Here is a 25,800-nt window from a genome sequence, read left to right on the forward strand (position 1 = left end):
GTGGTCTTGAAACATACATAGCTTAGCAATAAATTAAATGTAAATAGTCTAAATTTGTGAACTAAAGGATACAGACAGGCATTGCACATTTGAACACATGAAAAATCATACCTAGTCTATCTGTAATTCACTTTAAATATAATTATGGATAAGTTGAAAAAATGATAGAAAACATGTACTTGCAAATATTAATTTTTAAAAGAAAAAGTAGTTATATTTATGTCAAAACACACTTCAAAACTAGAAAAATTACCAGGTACAAAAGAGTTAATCCACAAAGAACACACTATATTACTAAATGTGTATAAGCCAAACCAAAGAGCTGCAAAATATGTGAAGCAAAAATAAAAATCAATAAAAGAGAAATATACAAAAGCATGACTATATTTGGTGATGCCAACTGCTATGATTTAGATATCAGGTGTCTCCCAAAAGCTCATCTTTGAGACATGAAAGAAAGTTTAGAGGTAAAATTATTGAGTTGAGAGCTTTAACCTAATCAGTGCATTAATCCACTGAAAAATATTAAGAGGATTGTGACTGCAAGCAGGTAGGGTATGGCTGGAGTAGGTAGGTCACTGGGATTGTGTTTTTTGTCTGTGGTAAGTCTTGTTTAGTCTCTCTTGACTTCCTAATTGTTGGGTCCTGAGCTGCTTTCCTTCTCCACATCTTCCACCATGATATTGTGCCTTACCTCTGGCACAGAGCAAAGAGTTGGCTATCTATGGACAGAGATCTCTGAAACTGGAGCCCCAAATAAACTTCTTCTCTAAAATTGTTCTTGTCAATTTTTATGATCACATCAGTGAAAAGCCAATAAAAACACCAACACACCTATCTCAACAATTAAAAAAGAATCCACGCATTATACTAGTCAGCAAACTAAAAATAATTTTAATGATTCAATGTATCTCTGATCATAATGAGTAAAAAGAAGTTAATAAGAGAAAATATCAGGAAAGTCCTCAAAGAGTTAGAAACTAAACAGCATACTTCTAAATAATTTGACTATGCCTTAATCAAAATTAAAAATAAGTGGAAATGAAGAAAATGAAAATAAAGTATATCAAAACTTGGAAAACACAGCTTACACTGTGGAACAGAGGGAAGTTTATTGCACTAAAAGTTTACATAAGAAAAATGGAAAAATTCAAGTCAATAATTTAACCTCTCTCTGTTCAAGAAACTAGAAAGCCAAGAGCCAAATACACTCAAAGAGAAAAGGAAATGAAATAATGAGGATAAGACCAGAAATCAATTAAACTAAAAGAGAAACCAATGGAAAGAGTAAGTGAAACAAAAACTTTTTCTTTGATAAAACTTACCAACCTCTAGCAAGATTGACAAAAAAGAGAGGTTCTACAAATCACAAAACTAGTAATAAAAGAGAGGATATCACTTCCAACACTGCATATATCAGAAGGGTAATTAGAGAATGCAATGCATCAATCTACACACAAGAATTTAGCAACTTAAATGAAATACACCAATTTCTGGAAAAAATAAAAACCACAACAGCTCACCCATTATGAAATTAATGATTTGACTGTTCCTAAATCTATTAGGAAATTAAATTTAGAAATTAAGACTATGTGATGTAATTGGGATTTCTATCAAATTTTTAAAGAAGAATTAATGCTACGCAATTTCAGGCAGACAATAGAAAAGAAAAAAATATTTGTTTTATAAAGTCTGTGTTGCCCAGATAACCAAGGAAGGCAAAATAGTTTTTTTAAAAAAATACCACACAAGAACATTCTTTAAAAGCTTAAATGCAAAATCTCAATAAAATATTTACAAATTGAATTAATCAATACATAACAAAATCAACAAGGTTTATACCAGCTATAAAAGGCTAGTTCCACATTTAAAAATCAATTTATCCATGACATTAACAACTGAAGAAGAAATAATCAAATGAATTAATGATGAGAAAGAAAATGACAAATTTTAACACCATCCTGCTAAAAACTCACAAAATAGGAATAAAAAGCAGCATCCTAACTTTATAAGGAAATTACTTTTTTGAAATACCCTACAGCTAAGTTTATTCTGAATGGCGAAACAGAAATGCATTTCCCTAAGATCAAAAACAAAGTAAGGGTGGGTGCTCTCACCATTCTCATTCAGCATACCACTAAAAACTGTAGTTACTGCAATAAGGCCGTAAAAAGAAGGAAATAATTCAAACACCTTGAAGATTAAATAATACCACCACTATTTTTAGAAGACATGAAAGTTTATAATGAAAACCTAAAGTAAATCTTTGAAAAGTAAAACCTCCAAGAACTAAATTCCATATTCAACAATACTGTAGGATTATAAATAGGTATATACATGTATATATACTAGCAACGAACACATGAACCCCAAAATTGAAAATGCAATGCTATTTGTAATTGCCAGTGTAAGTAAAATAAGTGTAAATCTAACAAGACATGTATGCATAGGACTTGTAAGATAAAAATTAAATTAATGAAATCAGTTTTTAAAAATACGTAAACATACAGCAAGACAAACTTTGTTCAAGTATTTGGAAGATAAAAAAATAATAATAAATATACTACTCTCCTCAAATTGATATAAAGATTTTACATGATTTCTATCAAATTTTCCACAAAATATTTTTAGAAATAAACACATGATTCTAAAATCTATATACACAAGAAAAGTAAATATAACTGAAACTATTTTGAAAAATAAAAGAATTTGTGTATCCTATTTCAAGACATCTATAACAATTTACACTATGTTGTGTACAAGTATAGTGATAGACATATAGGTCAATGGAATAACAGAAAACCAGGAACAGACCCACACAAATATGCCCCACTGGTTTTGACTTAGGTGCAAAAGCAATTCAATGTAGAAAGAATAGTCTTTTTCAACAGCGTTGCCAGGGCCATGCACATACACAGGGAAAAAAATGTACTTGAGCCTACTCTTCACACCTGGCACAAAAACTGGATTGTGAACCTAAATGTGAAATAGAATTATAAAACTTAAAGAAAAATATAAAGGAAATCTTCAAGATTTAGAGCTAGGAAAAGAATCCTTAGACTTTAAAACAAAAGTACAATCCATAAAAGGATATACTGATAAATTAGACTTCATCAGAATTTAAAACTTTGCTCTGTGAAAAATTCTGTTATGACAGTGAAAAACTGAGTGACAAACTTGGAGGAAATATTTTCTAAACACATATTTGGCAAAACATGTCTTGACTATGTAAGTATCTTTCAAAACAGAGGCTGGGGCTATAGCTCAGTGATAGAACCCTTGCCTAGCATGTGTGAGTACCTAATTTAACACTAAAAGAACAAACAATCGAATCAGATAAAAAGTAAAAGATACAGGCAGACATTTCACTGAGGAAAATATCCAGGAGGAAAATGCACACATTAAACTTAACTTCATAAGCCTTTAGGAAATGCAAATTCAAGCCATAAGATATCACTACACACATACTGGGAAAAATACAAATGACAAAACCAAGTACCAGGAATGATTCAAGGAAACAGGACCACTGATACATGGTGGGAATATAAAAGTTACAGCGACTTTTGAAAGCAGTTTGAGTCTAACAATGGTACTCCAGATCATTTATCATAGAGATATAAAAACATGCTCACAAAATGTTCATAGCAGCTCTATTTGTAATATCCGAAGAACTGGAAACAACCTAGATATTCTTCAACAGTTGGATAGTTAAGCTGCAGTGCATTCATATCATGAAATACTAACCAGTACTTTTGAAAAGAAGTACTATTGATACACAACAATTTATCCCCAAAAATTGAGTGAAAAAAAAGTTAATCCCCAAAGATTATGTAATGTATGTGTCTTAGTCAGCTTTTTGCTGCTGTGACCAAAACATCTAACGAGAATAATTTTAGAGGAGGAAAAGTTTATTTGGGGCTCATAGTTTCAGAGGTCTCAAGTCCATAGATGACCAATTCCATCTGGGCCCTAGGTGAGGCAGAATATCATGGCAGAAAGATGTGGAGGAAGAAAGCAGCTCAGAACATGACAATCAGGAAGCAGAGAGAGCTCACTTACTCCACAGTGACAAGACATAAAGCCCACAGTCTGGCCTCTAATTACCCACCTCTTCTTGCCTCACCCTACCTGCCTATAGTTACCACCTAGTTAATCCATTTAAGTGAATCAATGCCCTGAATTGTTTAATATTCTCATAACCCCATCATTCTTCCTCTAAACTTTCTCACATTGTCTTACATATGAGCTTTTGGGGGACTATGAAACCATAATAGTATGACTCCATTTATATAAGTCCTCAAAATGAAAAAAAATTGCAGAAATGCAGAATAGATTAGTTATTTCCAGGGGTCAAGAATAAGAGGTGGAGGGACTTTGTAGTACAGGAACAAATACATGCTATAAAAAGTCATTATGGGGGACTCATATAAATGATAACAGTGTTCTGTATCTTCCTTATTGTGTGTGAATGTCCCTATCTTCATGGTAATATTGTTCTGCTAATTTGCGTTAGGAGAAGGAGGATAAAAGAAACATGGAACTTGTCTGCATTATTTCTTACAACTGCATGGAAATCTACAGTTATCTTAAAATATAAAGTTTATTTTTAAGAAAACCCTTTCATGAAGAAAACATACTAAATGTGTAGAGATAAATATGTGTATACCATGTTTTCAGACAGTAAAATGTTAAGCACAACATGTTTTATATCTTATTAATATTCTTCAATAGTTTTATGTTGAACATATGCTAGAATAACCTTCATTCTCCGCAGCTGGCTGCTCTTTAAACTTCATTTGATCCTCACTCAGAATTGGATGATGACCAAGAAGAGAGCTACACTGTGGGAGAGCAAAATGAAGCAGAGCCGGCAACACAGACCCCCAGGAGGATCTGGCTCCAGGCTACTTCATACCAGCAGCACACCTGGCTCATGTCTGAAGTGGTCACCTATAGAGCACTTTCATTACGATTCCTCTTGGGTCTCACATTTCCATTTGATGGAGCCATGAAAAGTGTGTATCCCTTGGGCCCTTCCCTGGGAATGAACAATAATAATAAAGGTTGAACCATTCTTTGAAAATAAATTTCAATATGGTTAAAAGCCTCCTGCTTCCTCTGTGGCTTTGGCTTATGATTTCACAAAAAGTAACTTATGAAAAATACAGTAAAGCAGATTTCAATAGATTGTGATTGTAGCAGAGCTTTGTCTTCTCTTGCCATGTGCCCTTGGAAAAGTCATTAAACCATTCTGTTTTCTTGTTTATAATTTGAGAAAATGGCCAGCTGTACTTCCTAGGAATATTTCTTACCTAGCAAATGTGCCAAAACCTGTTAAAAGTTAAGGAAATATTTTTAGATGCCCAAGACATTAATTTCTTTCCAAATTCAAGTGGCATTGACTTTTACTGACTTCTTGTAGTATATTTGTACTTTACATTTCTTTTCTTCCAGTATTGTAAGGTTGGATTTATATTTGGTCAATAAAATATTTTTATGAAAAACATCGATAGTGGAGATCAAATCAGCTTCCAGCCTAACAGCATTAGGAGCTCCACTAAACTTGCTCCCTAGTGAAAATACAGCAGTCCCCCTTACCTGCTTTCCTGCTTTCCACAGCCTCTAGGTAGCCTCTGTTACCTATGATCAACTGCAGTTCTAAAATATTGAATGAGAAATTCCAGAGGTCAACAATTCATAAGTATTAAATTGTGTACCATTCTGCCACAAGAAAAAAAAAAAAAACATCATTCCGAATAGTGTAATGAAATCTTTTACCATCCTGCCTGAGTCATTAATCATCCCTTTATCTAGCACATCCACACTATATAGTCACTTAGTACCCATCTCAGTTGTAAGATTGACTGTTGTGGTATTGCCATGCTTGTGTTCTAGTGGCACTTATTTTACTTAAAGTGATTTATTCTTTGTATTACTAGTCATTATTGTTAATCTCTTATTATGTCTAATTTACAAATTAAACTTACATATGTTTAATTTATCTAATTAAACATGGGTCTACATGTATGGGGGGAAAGTAATATATAGGGTTCAGTACTATCTACAGTTTCAGGTATTCAGTGGGTCTTGGGTTGTATCCCCCACAGTAAAGGGTATCATAGGGAAATATCTGTAAAACAACTACTAATGCCTCTGGAATGATCCTAGAGGAAAAGATCAAATGAAAAAAATATAAGAAAGAGAAGTCTATTAAAGTTAATCTATGAAAGTTAGGTGAGAAAACAAAAGTTTGTGGTATTTAAACAAAGATTGCTTTCTCTCTCCACCTTTCATCTCAACAAAGCAGAAATTTCACATCAGACTGTGATCACTGAGAATACAAGGCTCCATCTTCTACCAGGTCCCAGATGGAAGACAATTTCCCAGGTAAAAGCAGTTCTTCAGCATTTCATCCTGCTTCTAGCTGACTGTTACTGAGTCCAAGTCCCAGGTGAATACACTCTGCTCTGTTCTTCTATCCACATCCCACTCAGGTAACAGAGGATTTATGCTTAATGGGACACACTGAGATTATTAGCTGGCCTTGTCCTTGTTCTGAGGTGCTAAATCCTTGTCAGAAAAGGTAAACTGAGAGGACCTCAGGCTCTGCCACACCCTCTAAACTGAGGGCTCACTTCCCATAGTGTGTGTGTGTGTGTGTGTGTGTGTGTGAGAGAGAGAGAGAGAGAGAGAGAGAGAGAGAGAGAGAGAGAAAGGGTAGGTGAGAATAAGATTGTCATTGTCCCCATTCCCAGCTAGAGAGCTCTGACTCAAATATTTTGCCTCTATGTAGAAACAGACCATAAAACAGAGTACTTCTAATCTCTTCCCAAAGGAATTAACTTTGTTTGCAGCAGAACAAGGAGAGTGTCAAGACTTAGGATGTTTACAAGGACAGTGAAGCATATAGTATAAGGCAACTGGGAGATTTGTGAATTTAATGAAGTTAAGGTATAACATCCAGCTAGTTTTCAAGAAAGAATCAAGAAATAAGAAAACCTGGAGAGTCCTCTTGGGGTCAGAAAAAGAATCAAACACCGACCTTAGAACTTATTTCTTTGGAGAAAGCACAATTAGAGTAAGTTAGAAGGTAAAACAGTTGATTCTCCAGTGAATTATTGAAAACAATAGAGCAATCAGTCAGGAATTAGTAATGTTTAACAGCTGAACATGAAAGGGGAAAGAGAGAGAGAGAGAGTTCTATCAGTACTACTCTTAACCCAAGGTGCCTATGAGTAGACCCAGGACTGTGCTTCCCTGAGGATCATATCAGTTTGTTAGGGCTGCATGTATAGGAGGCAGATAAACAGACTTCACTAAAATAATCTAGCCAGTCACTAAGCAAGTAAACAAGCAAATCATAATTATCTCCATGGGGGAGGTAATACCAGAGTTTCTATAATATATTGTTTTAAATGCCTAGTTTCTAACAATGACAACAACAAGAACAAAAGTGAATCATGCAAAGAAATAGGAAAGTACAACCTATGTTTTGGCGTAGTGGAGAAGAAATGTGAACTACTTGTGAGAGTTATGAACTACTTCTGAAAGTGACCAAAAGTAGGATTAAACATAGAAAGGCTCCAAATAACCCTTACAGATATATACATAGACAAAAGAAAAAACTGATTAGAGAAGATAAAGAAGGCTTGATGGCAATGTCTCATCAAATATAGAATATCAATAAAGTTAAAGAAAATATAAATAACAAAATAAAAATCAAGGAACCAAAAACACAATAACTGAACTTAAAAAATTGCTAGAGGACTTGATTTATACTAGCAAAAGAAATCATTAGTGAGTGTGCAGATACATGAATAGAGATTACAAAGAACAAAAAGGGAAATGAATAATGAACATAGAATCAAAGAAATATGGGAAATTATTATGAGTACCAGTCTACACAAATCTGGATTACCAGAAGGAGCAGATATAGAAGGAAACAGAAAAGATATATATTAAAGAAAAATCTGAAACCTTCCCAAATTTACAATGAAACAATAACCTACACAGCAAGGAAGCTCAACAAACTTTTCAGTAGGTTAAAATGCAGATATCTACACATAGACAGATATTTTAAAATGCTGAAAGCCAAAGGCAAGTTGAGAATTTGAAAGCTACAGGAGAAAAGTGACCCATCCCATCCCCGCTGGATTAATAGCTGACTTATCAGCAGAAACAACTGATGCTAAAGGACAGTGGAATTACTTGTTCTAAATGCTCAAATTAAAAAATGCCAATCAAGAATGTTCTATCCAGCAAAATTATTTATTGAAAAATTAATATGAAATAAAGACTTTTCCAGATCATTAAAAACATAAAGAATGTGGTGCCAGCAAATTCATCTTGCAAAAAGAATTTTTTAAAAAATATTGAAGCAAAAAGAAAGTGACCCCAGTCAGAAATTTGAACCTATAAGAAAGAACACAGGACACTAAGAAAGGTAATTATATAATTTTTCTTAAAAACACATATGCATATATTTTGTCCTTTTTCTCTTAAAAGACTTAAAAAGCAATTATACAAAATAATATCTATATAATACATTGTTGGACTTCTGGTATACAGAAATGTAAATGTAATTTAGGTGTTCCATATTTTCCAGTAATAGCACAAAGGAGTTCAGACTGAGCAAACTCCGTTAGATAAGGCAATCACTATAGACAGTAAAGTAATAATTATGACAATGTATATAGTTCAACTCATGCAAGTAGTACAAAACTAAAAACAGATTTCATAAATTTGCATGCATAAGGTAAGAGTAAGTAATTAGCAAATTACTTTTAAAATATACTAAAAAATCATTAAGGAAATTTAAATGCTATATTAGAAAATTTCACTTAATGAAAAACAAAGCAACAAAAGAGGAATTGATGAAGGAAAAAGCATGAACTTATGTAAAACAAAAAATACAATGATAGATACAAATCTAGCTTTATCAATACCACCATTCAATGTGAATAGATTAAACAATCTAATGTTTTATATCCCAAAATACATTAAAATTAAAAGGATGAAGAAAGATAGCAGCCAAAGGGATCTGAAATGACTATATCATTATCAGACAATGTGGACTTCACTACAAGTAAAAGTTACCAGAGATAAAAAGGGCATTTTATTATGATAAAAGGGTTAATGAAATTGACAAGATAATTATAAACATATATACACCTAGTAAAATAGAAGAAAATATGCAACACAAAAATGGATAAAAATAAAAGGAGAAATAGAGAATTTAATAATAACACTACCTTAAATACCCCCATTTTAAATTACAAAGCAAGCTGGTGAAGTGGTGCACACCGATACTCCTAGTCTCCCCTAGACTCAGGAGGCTCAGGAAGAAGCACAAGTCTGAGGCTAGCCTCAGCAACTTAGTGAAGCCCTGACTCAAAATATTTTTTAAAAAATGGAAATGAATAGGGATGTAGCTCAGTGGTAAAGTGCCCCTGAGTTCAATCCCCATTATAATAATAATAATAATAATAATAATAATAATAATAATATATAAATTACAGAACAACTAAACTGAAAAATAGCAAAGACAAATAAGACTTGAATAGTCCCATAGTACAATATATCAAGATCTAAGAGACATCTGTGGATCCCGCCACCCAACGACATACTTTTGTACAACATACTTTTTCTCAAGTGAACATGAAACATTTTCCAGAAGAAATCAATTTTCTAGACCATAAAACAAATTTCTATAAGTTTAAAATAATAAAAAAATACAAAATATGTATTGAAATTTATACAAACTTAGAGATCAATAACAGGATCACAATGAAATGAAATTAGAAATCAGTAACAGAAATAAACAATTGGAGAAATTCACAACACTTTAAAATGATGCAGTTGCTTTGAAAAACATTCTAGCAATTCCTCAATTGATTAAATGTAGAATCACCATGTAATTCAGCAATTCACTCCTAGATATGTGCCTGAGAGGAAAGGCAACATAGGTTCACACTTTTATTTTATAGCCCAAAGGTGAAAACAACTCAAATGTCCGTAAACAGGCAGATAAAGAGAATATCATACAGTCATATAATGGAATATTATGTGGTCATGAAAAGAAATGAAATACCAATACATGCTACAACATGGATGAACTTTGAAAACATTCTAAGTGAAAGAAGACAGTCACAAATGACCACATATGTCATAATTCATTCCACAAAAGTCCAGAACCAGGAAACCAATAGAGATAAAAAATAGATTAGGGTTACTTAAGGATGAGGGCTAGGGATGTGATATCTAAAGAATGTGGCATTTCTGTTTTGCATTTATTAACAATTTTACTTTATTTGTTTCTTTAAATTTATTTTATCTAATACATAAATTATTAAAATTATGTATATTAAAGGGGTATCATGTGATATCTCTAAAATTGCCCATAGTGATGGTTGTATATGTCTGTGAATATACTAAAAACCCTTGAACTGTATACTTTAAATAATTGAATTATATGATATGTAGGTGATGTATCGATAAAGCTGTTTTTTAAAAGTAATGTTGGTGGCGATTATCCCTGCATGAAATAAGGAAAAGCCATTCTGTGGTAAAACTCATCATTTGGGTAGTAGTTTCAGAAGTTTGCACTTTCTGGGTGTCCCATTTCCTGGACTTTAACAGAGCTCTTTAAACTGTACCAGGCATGCCACCTCATTTAGACATCTGCTCTACCCCTTCCCTCTGTCTGGAACACTCTGCCAGATGTTCACATTCCTGGTGTTTCCAACTCCTTCAAGACAGGACAAGTGTCAAATATTACCTGATCACTCTTTTTGAAATTACAATCCTTTTGTTTCATTATCTTAATCCCCTGATTCAGCAATGTTTTTCATTTATCATAGTTTCCCATTTTTGTTTTGATACCATAGATTGAATCCAAGGGTGCTTTACCACTGAGCCATATCCCCTGCCCTTTTTTTTTTTTTTTTTTTTTTATTTTTTTTTATTTAGAGAAAGGGTTTCATGGAATTGCATAGGGTCTCACTAAGTTGCTGAGACTGGCTTCTAACTGGAGATCCTCCTGCCCCAGCCTCTTGAGCCACTAGGATTATAGGTGTGCACCACAGCTTACCATACTTGAAGTCTATTATGTGACTCACGTTTTCATTAAGGCCATCTTCACTTTGCTCACTAAGTCAGTGCCTGATACATAATAGGGGGGTCAATAAATATCTATTTTTAGTTTTTGCTGTAATAGGTCCTAGTATACAATAATTGATTTTCAAATGTATTTTTCCTTCTTAAAGTGAAAAGAGGGTAATTAAGTTCTATTAAAGGTATTCCAGAAATTTCAGAATAATATCCAGTCAGTTGGATCAGGACAGTCAGCTGTCTTGTTGTTAATGACAGCTTTTTCAAATTCCACTTATTTTTATGTGTTGCACACTATGGAAACCCTAGTGAATGGATATTGATCCAGAAAATTTTGTTTTATTTCTGAATATGCATTTAGTTCATTTAATGTAATTAAGTGGTATTTAGATGGTTCATACTTTGTGTCAGTAACTTCGTTATTTGTTGGAAATAGAAAAACAATTTTCAAAGCAGTGGTTAGGGTCTCCAAATAAGTATAGGACTGAAGGGCAGGGTTGGCAAGAATACATGTAAATAGAATGACTTAGAGAGTAAGTCTTACCAAGTGACTATTATGGAAGATTTGAAAAATCTAAATCAAGTTTAAAATCTAAAGTCAGCAATCCAAAAAGTCAAATTAGAATCATGAAAATTATTATCAACCTTATTATTACTATTTAATTACTCATGTCAGGTGGTAGGGCTCCCCTTATCATAAGTCAAAACGTTTTTCATGTATTTGGAAAGAAAAACTACCTATAAGAATTGCAAGTCCTGTTTTTATATAAATACATTTCGGTCACAGCTGAGCCTCTGCATCTACAGGTTGCACATTGAATCTATCATAAATCAAATGTTCAGGGAAAAAAAGCAGATGTACTGAACACAAACAATTTTTTCCTAGCCAATATTCCCTAAATAATGAAATATAGCAATTATTTGCTTGGTATTTACATTTCACTAACTATTAAAAGTAATATAAAGATTATTTAAACATGTGGAAGGATCACTGCACCATGGATGTATTTCAGCATTAGAATGCTTGTCTAGCAAATAAATGTGAGACCCTGAGTTCAATCTCTAACACTACAAAAAATAAAAATTTTAAGAAAGAAACCATGCAGGAGGGTGCACATGGATTATATGCACATAGTCCACCATCTAATAAAGGGATTTTTAGCATCCACAGAAATAAGTATCTTCTAGAGGTTATAGAGTCAAACTCCCAGGGATACCAAGGAACAACTGTGTTTTCAAAAAGGAAAGCAGTTTGGACAAACTCTTTAAACAGACCTAATTTATGAGGAAATATTTAAAAATCTATGTAAAAAATCGTCTAAAATAAGTCATGTAAATTGCTTTGGTTAAGGCCCATACATCTTTATGAGCATCCACAATGGGAACTAAGAAAATCAGTATCTCCTTGTCAGTTAAATAATAGCTATCATTTTGTATAGTACATTAGATTCTGGAAAGTACTTTCATCTAATTACATTACTTCATGCTTCCCTTATTTTTGCTAGGTGGTAAGAATACATTTTAACTTTTGAGTAAAGGAAGCTCAAGAAGTTGAGTGATTTGCCCAAGGTATCACAAGAAGAAATTTTCAAAGACCTCCTTCTAAAGAAGATAAAGATATTTTCTGTAAAGGTCCTTTACACTGTGGCCTGGTGTTAGGCCAGAGATTGGTCCAGAACCAGATCGTCCAGTAACACAACTTACACAGCTATATATGCTGTGTAAGGATCCTGGACCTGGGGGGAATAAAGAGGTTTGATCTTTCTGAGGGTATTCAAATTGAACTTTTAAAAAACAAAAAATTCTATACTGACCAAACAAAGTGCATTGGCAGTTTTAATGAAACTCTTCAAACTGCCTTTATCATCCTGCTTTCAACTGCACGATTTAAAGTTAACCCACTAAATCCTAAGGTGTCAATTCTGCCACTATTTCAATGAATTTGACACAGGTGCATTAAAATAAGTTGAATATCATAATCATCTATCAAAATAAAAATAAAAAATGAAAATCAGCAATTCCACTCCTTGGTATTTATCCAAAAGAACTGAAAGCAGCATACTGTAGTAATATATACGTACCAATGTTTACAGCAGCACTATTCATAATGCCAAGTTATAGAACCAGCTTGTGTGTACCTTAACAACTGGATTAAGAAAGTGGCATATATACACAACAGAGTTTTACTCAGTCATAGAAAAATGAAATTATGTCATTTGCTAATAAATGAATGGAACTAGAGAACATCATGTTGAGTGAAAGAAGCTCAATTCAGAAAGTCAAGGGTCAAATGTTTTCTCTCATTTTCAGAGTTGAGAGAAATAAAGAAATTAAAAGGTGGGTGGGTGGGGAACCCATGAATATAAAAGGGAACACAGTGGAGTAGAGGAAGGGAACTGAGGAGGAGGGAAGACAGATGAGAAAGGGAAAGAACTGCAGAATGAAACTAACCAAACTATAATATTTGCATGTATGAATATACCACTATGAATTACACTTTTATGTATAACTATAATGAACCAAATAAAAAAATTTAAAAGGAAGACCAATAGTGTAGAGGAAGAGGATTAGGAGAGGGAGGGAAGAAGGGGAAAGTACTAGGCACTGAAATGGGACAAATTATGTTAAATGCATTTATTGATATGGCAAAATGAACGTCACAAATAAGTATAGCTAAAATGTGCCAATAAAAATATTTTAAAGAGGAGAAAGGGCTTATATAAATTACTACACTATTATCAAATTATAAATATCATATAAACATATTTTATATTATATACTATATTTAAGTTTTTATAGGTGTCCCACATCTGAAATGATGGTAGAAAATAAGTCGGGCTTTTGATCTTCTTTATCTGTTCATACAAAACTTGATAGTGAGCATCTGCCGAACAACACAATGATGGGGCATCCGAAAAGAAGGAGCCACTGAGGCACAAACTACTGGTACCTGAACCAGGAAGACAAAGGGCAGCTCAGGTTGGTTCGTTTATCCCTTTAATGGAATTAAAGTCCCCATTTTGTCTCTGGGTCAATTACATTAAAAAGAGGACATGGTTCCAACTTTTGAAGAACTGCCAGTCTAGGAAAGGAAATGTGCAAATTATCAGAAAATTAAAATACAATATAAAAGGACATCCTATCTGATGAGATGGATTATACCTGTTTTGCAAAAGCCTTGCCAGAATGGAGAGCTATAAACCCCGTCCCTGACAGAACCAACAGAAAACTCAAAAAGGTACTCAGATGAAGGCCATCTGTCTCTGGACCTCAGGAATAAAGGAGTAGCACAATGGCAGGGCATGTTGTGACTCCACCTAACAGAGAGAGCCACTGAGGCACAAACTTCCTGAACCAGGAAGAAAAGGGCAGCTGAGGTTGTTGCATTCATTCAAGTGTCCCTCTGACAATGTCAGGTGAACCCCCCTGTACTGGCCAGGAAGACCAGTAGGGAGACCCATAAGAAATAGCTGACCTAGGCAAACACTCTCCACTTCCACTAAAGCTGACTTCCATTTTTCTCTAGTTGGGGAAGACTGACAAGACAGACTCACTACAGAAAGCAGCCTGAGCCAGTAAAGTTCCTTGTCCTTACTGATCTGAGAGTTTTCTTCACTCACAATCCAAGTCAGGTAGGCAGTACAGGAAAAGAGGATTCATCTGTAGTCTCCAAAGGCCTAGGACCTCATCCCCTTCTCAGGCTCATAAGGACATCAAAAGAGTTTAGGTAGAGAGATCACACACCACTCACCTCCCCCATTGAGAGATATCTAGCAACCCAACTCAGAAAAACTCCTTAGTCCCCATAAGGCAGGACCATTAGGGGCCAGTGGAATCCAGTAGCCAATAGACTGATGTGTATAATAATACAATTGATCTAAAAATTAAACTGCCATTAAAAACACAACCTACAAAAGTATACGAAGACCCAGTTCTAAACCTAAACATGGTGACGGCTTGCCAAAACATAGGTATCAATAGAACCAAAAGTCTCCTAACATTATAGGTAAAATTTTTCAGAGTACAAAACAACAATAACAACCACAAAAAACCCTCACTCCTCATACGAATATCCAAGACAAGCACAATCTGAATGCAAGATAATTAACTGACTCCAACACTAAATTAAGTCAAATGATTGAAAAGGATTTTTAAAGCACCTATTATAAAACAAAGTTTTCAAAAATCAATAAAAATGTATTAAAACATTTTAACTCTATAAAGAAATAGAAAGTGATAAGACACAGAATAAATTTTAAATTCTACATGGAAATTATACAACTGAAAAAAATAGTATACTTTTTAACAATTTATTTAGTATAGTAGAGTTAATAGAAAGTAGAATTACTGAATTTGAAGACAAATCAATAAAAATCACCCAATCTGAACAAGAGAGAAATGTAGACTAAAAAATAAAATGAAGGGTGTATAAACATGGAGAATAACCACACTTGTAACAACAGAGGTCTAGAAAGACAGGACAAAGAGAGTAGAACTGAAAAAATATGAGAAAAATAACTGCTAAAAACTTGCCAAATTTCTCTAGAGATACAAACCTTCAGATCTTAGATCCAAGAAGCTCAAAATACTGAAAGTTAGATTAAATCAAAGAAATCCACACTGTAATGAATAATAGTTAAAATTTGAAAAAGGGAAGATAAAGAATATGATATTGAAAATAGCCAGAAAGAAACAACACATAAACTATAGTAAAGCACCAGTTTAAATGAAAGTGGACTCATATGAAAAATGCATAGTAGAAGGAAATTCTGAAACAAAACAAGTTTTAATGGCAAAAAATCTATGTCCAGTGTAAGTACCCTTCAAGAATGACTGGAAAATAAAAATGGTTCTCAGATGGAAGAAAATTAATGTTTTATTGATAGGCCTATCCTTAAAGATTGGCTAAACAAATTTATTCATACACAAAATATAAAAGTGATTTCTAGACAACAAGAGTGTAATTGTGTGGGTGCATTCAATAGACTGGTATTTATTGTGAGATTTACAAAAGTATTTGATGACCAAGACAAATTACAGTATAATTTGGTACTCAAGATACTCATTCCCCCAAAAATCTTTGATATTTAAGGCTAGAAAAAAATTCTTAGAATTCAAAACAACAGTCTGATCCTAAAAGGAAATTTGATAATGAGAACTTTTTTCCAAGATGTAAAACTTTTACAAAACTGTTACATTCTATCAAGAAGTGAAAAAATTCTATCAAAAAATTAAATAGAAGCACTGCCAGAAAGAAAAATTGCAAAGCAAAGAACTGGACATTTTATTTAAGAAGATATAGAAATTATAAATAAGTCATGAATCACTGGCCATTAGAGAAGTGTAAATTAAAACCACAGTGATATGTCTCCACACAGAGAATAACTGAGAAAGACTTTCATATCAATACTAATGACCCTCCAACCCTGAAAGAGCATCATCAACAAACCATGGAAGTGGGGAAAATGATTACCTATGTATTGCTGGTGGCAATATAAAAATCCTATAGCTACTTGGAACATTTTGTTTTTTAAAAAATGAATGATTAATCATACAATCCAGCACTTACAATTATGGGATTTTTATCCCAAACTAATGAAAACCACTGTTCATACAAAAAACTACACAGATGTTCATGGTAGTATTTATTTTATTAGGATCAGACCACATGCTCTTTAACAGGTAAATAGTTTAACACAGTGTGATATGTAACATACTATGGAATACTACTCAGCAATAAACACGAACATACTATCGATCTAGGCAACAACTTAAGTGACTCTCCAGAGAATCATATTGAGTGGGAAAAGCCAATCTGTGGATATAAACTGCATGCATTTTTAAATGGCAAAATTACAGAAGTGAAAGACTTCAGTGCTTGTCAATGGTTAGGGATCAGGTGGGAGATGGTTAGGGTTTGAGTGTGGTGATGAAAGAGCAATATGCAGGTTTTTTTCTGTTGGAACAGTTCAGAATCTTGATATAGGGGTGGATACTAGAATTGATGCACTCGACAAAACGGTATAGAACTTATTATGGGCACATACACAAATAAGTATAGGTAAACCTGGGAAGATCTTACATAGTTTGGTGGATTATGTCAATATACTGGTCGTGATATCATAGTACAGCTTTGTTCAATGTTGCCATTGGGGAAACCAGATGGCATGCACAAGCAATCTCACTGTGTGATTTTATACAATAGTATGTGGGTCTATAATTTTAAGTTAAAATTTACATTAAAACACAGTTTAAGAACTGTAACACAGGAAGGAGTAAACTGATCTAAGAGCAAAAAAAAAGTGTGGAATTCTGCTATTTTGCTTTGATTCATTATACAGGGAAATGGATAACACATAAACAAGATAAAAACAGTGAAGCAAACTTGAAAAACTCATAACTTTAAAATCCCATTTACCATTAGCAGGAAGTTTGGAAACCCCTAACAGTTTTCTCATCACTACCTTCCTGAGCACAGATTTGGCTGGGTCATGCTGCTCCATGTTGTACACCAAAGGGAGAAATAGTTGATTTTTTAAATTAATGTCTCTCAGCAGGATTGTCACATATAAAGACTTTCATATCAATACTAATGACCCTTCAAACCTGAAAGAGCATCATCAACAAACCATGGAAGTTTATGTAGCTGTGAAGAAGGTGCATGCTCTGTGATTTCTTTGTACTCTAGGACAGCTTTAATGAGAACATTCAAGATAAACCAGAATAATAATTACATAGCTTTGCAAAATATTGTTAAGCCCAAGTATTTCAATATTCTGAGGAGGAATCAAATGCTGGAGCAACTTAATGACTTGTTTGAATTGTGAAAAGAAAGAAACAACGGGAAAAATTTTTGATAATAAGGTTTCCTGAATTTATATTCTGAAATTTTGTAATAGAAGTGACCAGAGGACCACTAGACAGCAGTGCTGTTGGGAACAATGTGAGAAAATAAGGAGCATTTGGTGAATAAAACTGACATATTCTATATTTGTTTATTATTGCTTCAGAAGAAAGTCTATTTTTATTATGCAAGATTTTATAAGTATATTTAAAAGTTAATATTCTAAGACATTCCCTTGGTAAAGAGACATGATTTTTTTAATCTGAAGGATAATTGTATTCTGATTCTGTTGAGAGCTAATAAATTCACATAGATTACTAGTAGATAAATATATTAACTGCTAGCTTTCATGACCAAAAAGAAAAATTAAGAAAAAGAGAAAGGGGGAGTTGGAGAAAGAATTAAAAACATAGATTAATCTTCATGTGAAACCGTTTAAAATCATAAACTTCATCTGATGCAATACTAGAAATACATAAGGATAATGCATTGACAGTTTACTTATTTTTCAGTCCCCTGATATAGTTAGCAGTCTAGTCAAAAACTTTAGTGCAATTAAAAGTGTTCCCGCTGCATTTGTTATTGGAGAAAAAGTCAGGCCTTCTTAATTAGTATTTGTATTGATCAGAATACTTTTCAAATCAATTCTCCTCAATAAATACTATGAAATAGAAGTTGTGTTAGATGTTCTTGTGGGCTTCAGCCTCAATACTGGCTAAGGAAGGATCTCTGTGTTAATTATCAGCTGAGTTTTACAGATGTACATGACCTGTAATTTAATCCAAACTTTGAGCTGGTTACTTCCCTCTTTTATGCATGTAAATATAGAGACCAGAAAGTATGGTAAGACAAGTGTACAAATATTGTACAGAATACAGAAAGGTGCACCACATACACATACACACAGAGCCGAAATAGAAGTTCCTGTATATCCACAGGACACTAATTAAAAAAAAAAAAAACTGTAAGTAAATAGAAAGATCAGTAGAGAAGAGACAAGGGAAGAGGAGGAAGGAAGAAGGGAGGAGAAGTACTGGGGACTGAATTAGAACAAATTATGTTCCATGCTTTTATAATTATATCAAAATAAATTATATTGCCATGTAACAATAAAATAAGAACCAAGAAAAAAAAAAAAGAATAGAAGGGTCCAAATAAGAACTAGATCTCATCTGTTTAGGGAAAGTGGAGGAGGAACATTTTAGATGGGCCCTGAAGTGTGTTGCTAATTTAAAATAACATTTATCGTGAATGTATCATTCTAGGCATTGATCTAACTGTTTTACATAAAGTATCTTGTGGAATATTTATAATTACCTCATACATTAAGTAGCATCATTATTCCAGTTTCACAAAGGAAAAACAAGTCTAAAGAAATAATGGAGTACAACATAATACTGCTAATAATTTGCATTGTCAGAATGCAAAATCATACTAAATGCAGAGTTCCATACCCAAAACCACTACAATATATTGCCAAGACTTATTAGAGTTTCCATACAGAGGAAGGCCTTCCAAGAATTAGCACTAGCCTTTGCCAATATTCCTGTTCCTTCTGAAACTCCCAAAATACTTTTTTCACTTGAAATTATCATCTCATACTAACTTTTGTTACCTTTTTGTAATTCTTTTTTTCTTTTTGTTCCTCCAGATAATTTCAAATCTCTCCCAAGGCTTGCTGATGCTTTCTGCTGTTTGATCAATCTGCTGTGGTAGCTCAGTTGAGTTTTTCAGATCAGGTATTACATTCTTCATTTCCAAAATTTATGTTTGTGTTTTATGCTTTCTGTTTGTTGTTTCTATCTATATATGGATAGAAGCAGGGAGAACAGAGGAAAGTTTATTCAAATTAACAGTGGCAGAAAACTACCCACACTGGAGGAGAGAAATGAACAGAGAGATTCATGATGCCTCCTAACCCCACACAGTCTGAAAGTCAAACAGTCTTTACTGAGACACATTGTCATGAAATGGTCAAAAATAACACAAAAAGAAATTTAAAACCATCAAGAGAAAAATGAATCATTACATATGAAAGAATTTCCCATAATACTATAAGATTTTTTAACAGAAACCTTTCAAGCCAGGAGAGAGTAGGATGGTACTACAAGAAAGAGAAAAAAAAAAAAAAACACCAATGAAGATCATTATACCCAGGGAAATTATTCTTTTAAAATGAAGAAGCAATAAAGTCCTTCCCAGACAGAGAAAAATTGAGGTAATTTATCATCCTTAAACCAGTCTTACAAGAAAAATTTAAGAGAGTTTTTGAAGTTGAAATGAAAATAGGTTAAACAATAGCATGAAGGCGTATAAAAGCATAAATCTCACTGGTAAAAGCAAATGTATAGACATATTCAAATCGATGCAACATTTTATTGGTGGTATAATTTAGACACTAATATAAAAGGTAAAAGATAAAACTGTGTTAATGGACATGGGATATTTTAAAAAAGAAAACTGACTATAAGAACATAAAGTACAGTGTAAAGGGAGCAGTTAGTCATCCCATATGAGACTGAAGTTAAGCCCAACTTAAAGTATGAAGGTAAAACTGCAAGTTATTTCCTGCACTTTCATACTAACCTTAATTAAAAATCCTACAATAAATACACAAAAGAAAAAAGAAACAATAAAATCACCAAAATGAAATCATGAAATCATGAAGAAAGTGAGAGGGAAAAAAATAGAAGCATCTACAAGATGGACATAAAATAACCAAAAAATGGTAGTACTATCATTAATAACGACCAAAAGTGTTAAGGGATCAAACTAGTCAATCAAAAGGCATATAGTGGTTGGATAGGTCAAAAGAAAACAGGATCTAGCAACATGCTATCTATCAGAGACTTACCTTAGATTTAAGGACTCACAGGTTGAAAATGAAGGGACAAAAAGGATATCTCATCAATACCACAAACTATAGAAAGCATAACTGACTGTACATGTATTAGTCAAGACAGATTTTTAAGTCTAAAACTGTCTCTGAAGACAAGGAAGGTTATTGTACAATGATACAAGGGTTAATTTAATAGGAACAGATAAGAGTTATAAAAATAACCTGTGGTATATTATTTAGAACATCTAAATATATAAAGCAAATATTGACTGATCTGGATATAGAAATTGACAGCAATACAAAAATAGGAAGGAATTTTAATATTCCATTTATAATAATTAATAGGATATCAAGACAGAAAATCAACAGAGAAGGTAGATTTGAATGACATTATAGACCAAATGAACACAAGAGACATATAGAATTTTCTAGACAATTGCAGAATTTGCATTCTTCTTAGGTGCACGTAGAACATTCTGCAGAAACTATAGGGTGCAGCCTGTGTGGTAACTCCCACAAGGGAGTGGTGGCCCTAATCAGAGGAGGGGTTTTCTTAGATAATGTTGACATTGTCTCTGTTACTTGTTGCTTGAATGGGTGCTGTAGTAGTGGTGAGGGTACTGAAACATTGTCCTCTGACTAGACAGGTGCAGTTCCAGCTGCTTTATGGGGAGAGGAAGGGGCAAGAATCACAGTACCCACAGCAATGCACCATCAGACAAGGTACAGGAGTGACTGGTGCAGGGGGCCCACAGGGGTCGGGTGGCAGCAAATTTGTGTTGTTTCTCTCTGCTGCTATAATTGACATGCCCACCCATTAGTCAAACCTAAGAACCTCCTAACTGTGTAAAATGAGGACTGGGAAATAGCTGGAGACGTTTCTCCCTATTGCCCCCATTAGTTCAGTTGTAGCACCTACCAGCAACGGAGTGGGGAAGAAGGTTGTGAATGGAGCAGGTAAAATTCCTCTCAACTGGGGTGCTCACAGGAGCAAGCAAGCGCAGAATGTGGCCAGCAATGGGCAAAATTTCTCTATGGATGTTCTTAGGCTGTGAGCCCTAGGAGTAGGGCAACAGCTGGAGCAGCAACATTGACAGAGACTGTTCCACCATGCTTCCCCAGACAGGGCAGCTGTGGAACCACAGTGTAGAACATCTGCCTTGTTAGTGACAGGTGTCTGAGCACAGCACTGGGAGAGGGATGGCAAAAACCTTGTGGGTAACTGCCCTCTGTCCCAGCATCCCTGTGAAACTACTCACAACTGACCATGCCTCTCATCTCAGAGGGCAGCTCCCCAGCACCCCAGTTCTTGATAATGGTAACCTCCATGCCTCTCCACATTGCAACACTGTTCCCCACTAAGTAGCACTCTCAAGAGGGTTCATGTCAGTCACTCCACACAGCCAAGTCTGGCACTTGAGGCCAGTGCAATGGAATGTCTGCAGTACCCTAGCTATGAAACATCCAGGGGTTTCTGACCCCTAGAGTGTCCCTACTCAGACAATGCATGCCTTCTCAAATGGTTCCCAGATACAGCACCCTGGGTTTTTCTGGGAGATAAGTTAAGTTCCTTTCCCAAAGTTACATAACTATACAGATTTCAGGCTTCTCATTTACTTAGGTTGCAAGTCTATAAGTGTTGCAAAACTTTGTGGTAGCTTGCTGTTTGTTTACTCAGACACTTTCACCTTTACTTCTGTAGAGGGGAGACTCAGCATCCCCAAACTGTGGAGCTGGGGCAGGGAGCAGGTACTAAGATATTTTATTTCTTTTGTTTAGTTTTTGTCTCAGTCTCTGGATTTTACGAGGTTTCCATTTTTTTGCAATTAAATTCCAGTGTTCTGTCATGGTCATTCACCTCACTGTGCAGCTCTATACCTGTTTCTTTATAGCCAGGTCCCTCTATTTAGCCATCTTGCTAATCTCCAAGAGGGTAGATCTTACATGTTCTCACCACAAAAAGAAAAAAGAGGTAGTTGTGTGAAGCAATGCATACCTTAATTAGCTTGATTGTGTTGAATATTTCACAATGTGCACATATATCAAATCACTTATCAACCATACCTCAGTAAAGTTGGGAAAATAATTAACAAATACATATATTTCAAAGATTCTGTGTATAAAAAAGGACACTGTGTCTCACATTCAGGATTTAACACAAGTTACTGTTGTAATAGGAATGACAATTTCAATCCATGTTCTTCCCTTCTCTTTTTTCCCAAGTAACATCTGACTTGATGTTTATGTGTGATCTACTACTGAAAGTTTTTTTAAATGTATTAAATTCACATGTATCCATAAACAAGTTGTACCTTTATTATGATTAAAAATATCTACATTGCACTGAATGATACATATTTGCAAGTTCTTTATTCAAAATTAGGTGATGTGACACATTATGTTGTGTCTATTTGTTAATAGTCCTTTGTGTGGTGAAATATTTGTTATTTCATGTCTTTGAAGCTTAATCTTTGGTACAGCCAAGTCAGGATCTGGAAATGATGAAGATGTATCTTTATTCCAAACAGATGGTTCTTGAAATGCCAGGGTTCAATGACCAAAGCAGACCAGGACGAATAGTTCAGGGCTCATACTCTGCAGTTGTGATTAATATGTTGCTGAATACTAGACTAAATCTCAGCACAACCTGGAAGTATTTGTATCAACAGAGAAGGATTGCCCTGTGTCCTTTGGCAGTGGACCCACTTATGAATCAGCAAAGTAATTGATCACCGATATGGTCTGACTTAAAAAGATTATGGAAATCCCTGCTGCCCAAGAGATCTTTCTCCATTTGCTTTCTACTGATAGATCAAATCTCACCACTAAGAGCTGACCTTTAGAAAACAATTATTTATTAAAATAAAGGCACTAAACTCACTCAACCCATAATACCTTCTTTCAAATTAATTCCCACATTCTGATTTTAGAGTAGCTCCATATTGAATGAATGTGATAGGTAAGTTCAAATAGAGGAAATAGGGGCTGGGATTGTGGCTTAGTGGTATAGGGCTAGCACGTGTGAGGCCCCGGATTCAATCCTCAGCACCACATAAAAATTAAAAAAAAAAAAAACAACAACAAGGTATTGTGTTCACCTACAACTAAAACAAAATATTTTTAAAAAAAAAGAAGAAGTGAAAGAAAAATCTGGAGCAACTGGGCTAAGTGACTAATCCAATCGGACATTCCAGTTATCCAAGATCTGACCAAGAAATCCACAGGATGCCTCTTAAAAAATGATCTTTGTTTATTCAGTGTGGATGAAGAAAAATGAATTTTCATTAATATATCTTAAGAGTGTCATCTTTTAAGATCTAAATAAGGGGTTTATTGTACATATTCTTAAATGAAATTTTTCTGAGACTTTTTCATTCCTGGGAAGAACACTGGAAAGTCTAGAAATTATGTAACTACAAAATACTAATAGAATCCTATAAAATTATATGATAAATCTTTTCCCAAGAAAGTAGCACTTATTATGAATTACTCAATTTCAGAACTTCAGCCACCTTCTGCCACCTGAATTAGGTGACAGCAAGTTATGAAGTCTCTTGGTCATGGGGCTTACTTCTGAAAGAAGCGCAGGGAGCCACAGTCAAAGCAAATCATCGGAGAAGTTCCGTTTTATTTTAAAAATGCACACACATAGGGCTGGGAAGAGGCTAATTGGTTGGGGCATGAAACGGGGGTGAGAGTTGATTGGGAGAGCCTTGTTGCTGGGGGCAATGGTTGATTGGGTGAGCCTTGTTGCTAGGGGAATGGGCAGGGTGTCCAGCGCCGATTGGGTGCAAGTTTGCGCTGGGGGGGAGGGAGAAGTTATGAGGAATAAAATCAGGAAGAGAAGCTTGGTCAACGCCATGTTGGCACCTAAGGTGGGGGTGACCTTATAACTTCCACATGTGCATTGAAAGAAAAATTCTCAATGTCAAAGCAAAACTATGGTAGGTTTGTTGGTTTGTTTCAATTTCCATGAGATGGGGGCCAGCTGCATCCTGTGAATGGTAAGGGCTCAGGGATCACTTTTATAAGCAATTACATTTTTATGTGCAAGTGTTTGCATGTAATTTCTTTGCAACTAGCAAGTCAGAACTTCAATGAGGAACAGAATTATTTAAAAAGAGAAGAACCTGTTTTTACCTATTTTTACTCTTGCTGCTCATAGATAGTCTGTGGGAAGTAAACTGAAGAAGAAATGCTTTTGTGGGTAGCAATGCCAGTCTGTCCTTTGTCCATGGAAATAAGCCAGGTAGACTCCACAAACAAGTGGAGGTGTTCTGGAAAGAACAGAATTACCTGAAAGGAATGATGGTTTCTATGATGGAAATGTGATCCCAGTAGCCTTGGTCTGATTACTAGTCACTTTCAGAACAAAATCATCATCCTCAGGTGGAATTTGGTGCTTGTAGCCGGCTTTTCATACTAGGTGTGCTCATCTCTGCCAACACCTTCTCACACTCCACACTCAGTTTTTTTATTTTTATTGGTGATAATAATTATGCTTAATAGTGGAATTCATTGTGACATATTCGTACATGTGCATACCATAATTCTCCAGTACACTCATGCTTCATATTCAATAACCTGGAGGCCCTATCCCTTGGCCTAGATGACTCCAACTCACTCCTTCAGGCTCATCTGTGGAAATACCATTTCCTCCAAGAAGCCTTCCCTGACTTCCTGTTCCCAAAGTTGAACATTTACCAATCTTGTGTGCTCACTCCATTATAGTAGCCTTTGACATCAACCACAGGTGTCAGGATCTTGGGGACAGGGAACTTGCTCAGATACATTCATAGGAATTTATTCAGTCTTAGGCATGGTAGGCATACTGTGTATGTGTGTGTTGAATGAATCACTAAGTGACTAAATACTTGTAAACTTATATGTTAAAAGCCTGAGGAAAATACCAGCCAGCCTTACAGAGTGTGACATAAGAAAAGAGATGTTAGGGTTATTTCTTCAGAAATGGTGCTACCCATACTATGATCATGCTCAGAGAAAGCAA

This window comes from Sciurus carolinensis, chromosome 1 (assembly GCF_902686445.1).
Source record: "Sciurus carolinensis chromosome 1, mSciCar1.2, whole genome shotgun sequence".
NCBI classification, from domain to species: domain Eukaryota; kingdom Metazoa; phylum Chordata; class Mammalia; order Rodentia; family Sciuridae; genus Sciurus; species Sciurus carolinensis.